The sequence below is a fragment of the Saimiri boliviensis genome, chromosome 1, assembly GCF_048565385.1.
Source record: "Saimiri boliviensis isolate mSaiBol1 chromosome 1, mSaiBol1.pri, whole genome shotgun sequence".
NCBI lineage: Eukaryota > Metazoa > Chordata > Mammalia > Primates > Cebidae > Saimiri > Saimiri boliviensis.
This window is the reverse complement of record NC_133449.1, coordinates 190,987,962-190,991,719: the sequence shown is the minus strand read 5'-3', so window position 1 is coordinate 190,991,719 and position 3,758 is coordinate 190,987,962.

Here is a 3,758-nt window from a genome sequence, read left to right as displayed (position 1 = left end):
TGGAGTGCAGGGGTGTGATCATGGCTCACTTTTGCCACAGCCTCCCAGGCTCAAGTGATCCTCCTGCTTTAGCCATAAAGTAGCTACGACTACAGACACATGCCACCATGCCTGGCTAGTTCTTTATTTTTTGTATAGACAGGGTCTCGCTATGTTGCCCAGGCTGGTCTCAAACTCCTGGGCTCAAACGATCCTCCTGTCTTGGCCTCATAAAGTGCTGGCATTTACAGGCATATGCCAACATGCCTGATCAATAAATGCTAAAATGTTGCAAATCAATGTTTGCTGAATGAATGGATGATTGCAATATTTTGAGCTCTAGAATGTTGCGCAAGCTGGCAAGGCTCTTTCTGAGAGGAGATGGTTCTCATGAGAGTTGTTACCACTCTAGGAAGCCTAAGGATTAGAGTTGTAAGATTTAACATATGAAAATATAGCAAGTTGGAGCTAAGAGGATTTTGGGGGCAGTGAAATTACCCTGCACAATGCTATAATAGTAGATATATTATCATTATACTGTCAATGAAAAGAGTCAAACTCTGTAAAATACTTGAAGAGATTTATTCTGAGCCAAGTATGAGTCACTATGGCCCATGGCACAGCCCTCAGGAGATCCTGAGAACATATGCCCAAGGTGGTCAGGGTGCAGCTTGATTTCACACATTTTGGGGAGACATGCGACTTTAATCAAACACATTTAAGAGAAACATTTAGAGAAACACATTTAAGAAAGGCTGGACAACCTGAAACAGGGCTTCCAGCTTACAAGTAGATTTTATTTTATTTTATTTTATTTATTTATTTTTTATTTTATTTTATTTTTTTTTGAGACGGAGTTTCACTCTTGTTACCCAGGCTGGAGTGCAATGGCGCCATCTCGGCTCACCGCAACCTCCGCCTCCTGGGTTCAGGCAATTCTCCTGCCTCAGCCTCCCTAGTAGCTGGGACTACAGGCACGTGCCACCATGCCCAGCTAATTTTTGTATTTTTAGTAGAGACGGGGTTTCACCATGTTGACCGGGATGGTCTCAATCTCTTGACCTCGTGATCCACCCGCCTCGGCCTCCCAAAGTGCTGGGATTACAGGCGTGAGCCACCGCGCCCGGCCACAAGTAGATTTTAAAATATTCTGGTTGATGCCAGGTGTGGTGGCTCATGCCTATAATCACTTTGAGAGGCCTAAGCTGGTGAGTCACCTGAGGTCAGGCGTTTGAGACCAGCGTGGCCAACATGGTGAAACCTTGTCTCTACTAAAAATACAAAAATTAGCTGGGCATGGTAGCACATGCCTGCAGTCTCAGCTACTCGGGAGGGTGAGGCAGGAGAATCACTTGAACCCAGGAGGCGTATGTTGCAGTGAGCCAAGATCATGCCATTGCACTCCAGCCTGGATGACAGCTAAAAAAATTCTGGTTGACAATTGGTTGAGTTTATATAGACCTGGAATTATTAGAAAGCAATGTCTGGGTTAAGATAAGAGGTTGTGGAGAGGAAGCCTTCAGATAGTAGGCTTTAGAGAGAAGCAGTTGTAAATGTTTCTTATCAGACTTTAAGGTCTGTGTTGTTAATGCTGGAAAGGTATAATGAGATATGTCCAACCCCCACTTCCCGTAATGGCCTGAACCAGTCTCTTAGGTTAAATTTTAAGAGCGCCCTGGCAGAGAAAGAAGTCCATTTGGATGGTTGGGGGACCTTAGAATTTTACTTTTGGTCTACAATACATTTGTCCAAATTCGTGGAATGTATAATACAAACAACACCTAGAGTAAACCCAAATGTAAACTATGGTATCCTGGTGATACTGATGAATCAAAGTTTATCAGTTGTAATAAATATACCACTCTGGTTGGGGATATTGATAATTTAGGAGGCTGTGCTTGTGTGGAAGAAGGAAATTCATAGTAAATCTCTGTACTTTTCCCTTTCAATTTTGCTATATACCTAAAACTGCTCTAAAAATATATATATATTAAAAAATACAGGAGGCCCAATTAAATTTGAATTTCAGACAAACAACAAATAATTTTTAGCAGAATATCCCATGCAATATTAAAACTTATTAAAAAATTATTCTGGGCCAGGCATGGTGGCTTACACCTGTAATCCCAGCACTTTGGAAGCCAAGGTGTGCCAATCACCTGAGATCAGGAGTCTGGGACTAGCCTGGCCAACATGGCAATACTCTGTCTCTACTAAAAATACAGAAATTTGCTGGGTGTGGTGGCACGCACCTGCAGTCCCAGCTACTCAGTGTAGGGCCAGTTGCCTCGCCGGGAGTTCGGACACACCCACCTCTGCACTCAGCACCTGACTCTGTACTCAGCACCTAGCTCTGCCGCATGGCTCCTCTGGAAGGGTCCAGCTGATGCAACCCTGGCCGGCTCTCCCACCGGAAAACCCGCCCAACAACCCAACCAACAACCTGCCAACCAATAGCGGCCCACCCTGTCTCAGTCCCGCTCCCCTGGACCCAATCAGAGCACCCAGCTGTTGCTCGTTCCTCCTAGCCATAACCTGCCCCCCACCAACCAGGAAGTCATCGCGACTTCTCTGGCCCCCTCTCAACAGGACCATAGAATCTTGCCTGGAAGCTAAATAAATTGGCATTTAATTTTCTTATACTGGCCTCAGTTTCCTCATTTTGCACTCAGCAATAACCCTTACACTCAGGAGGCTGAGGCAGGAGAATTGCTTGAATGCCAGAGGGGGAGGTTGCAGTGAGCAGAGATGGTACTACTGTACTCCAGCCTGGGTGACTGAGCAAGACTCCCTCTGAAAAAACAAAAACAAAACAAAACAAAAAAATGGAGAAAGAAAAAAAAAAAAGGCCGGGTGGTGGCTCACACCTGTAATCCCAACACTTTGAGAGGCCGAGGCAAGGGGATCACTTGAGCCCAGGAAGTCAAGACCAGCCTGGGCAACACGGTGAAACCCTATCTCTACAAATAGTAGAAAAATTAGCTGGGCATGGTGACACCTGCCTGTGGTCTCAGCTACTTGTGAGGTTGAGGTGGGAGGATCTCTTGAGCCCGGAAGGTGGAGGCTTCAGTGAGCCATGATCTCAGCACTGCACTGCACTCCAACCAGGGCAACAGAGTGAGATCCTGTGTCAAAAAAAAAAAAAAAAAAAAAAAAAAAAAAAAAAAAGCCAGGTAACTGGCTTAAACCTGTAATCCCAGCACTTTAGGAGGCCAAGGTGGGCAGATCGCTTGAGTCCAGAGTTCGAGACCATCCTGGGCAAAATGGTGAAACCCTGTCTCTACATAAAATTTAAAAATTACCTGGACATGCACTTGTGGTCCCTGCTACTTGGGAAGCTGAGGTGGGAGGATCACTTGAAACTGGGAGGCAGAGGCTGCAGTGAGCCCAGAGTGGGCCACTGTCCTCCAGTCTGGGCAACAGAGTGAGAACCTATCTCAAGAAAAAGAAAAAAGGAAAGAAACCAGTCTCAACAAAATTGTTATTTAAAAAAGAGGAATAGGCCAGGTGTGGTGGCTCACCCATGTGAAGCCACCAAAAGTCAGGAGTTTGAGACTCACCTGGCCAACATGGTGAAACCTCATCTCTACTAAAAATGAAAAAAATACAAAAATAAAAAAAAAATCAGCCAGGCATGGTGGCACTCGCCTGCAGTCCTAGCTACTAAGACTGAGGCAGGAGAATCACTTAAACGTGGAAGGAGGAGGTTGCAGTGAGCTGGCACCACTGCACTCCAGTCTGGTCAACAGAGTGAGACTCCATCTCAAAAAAAAATAATT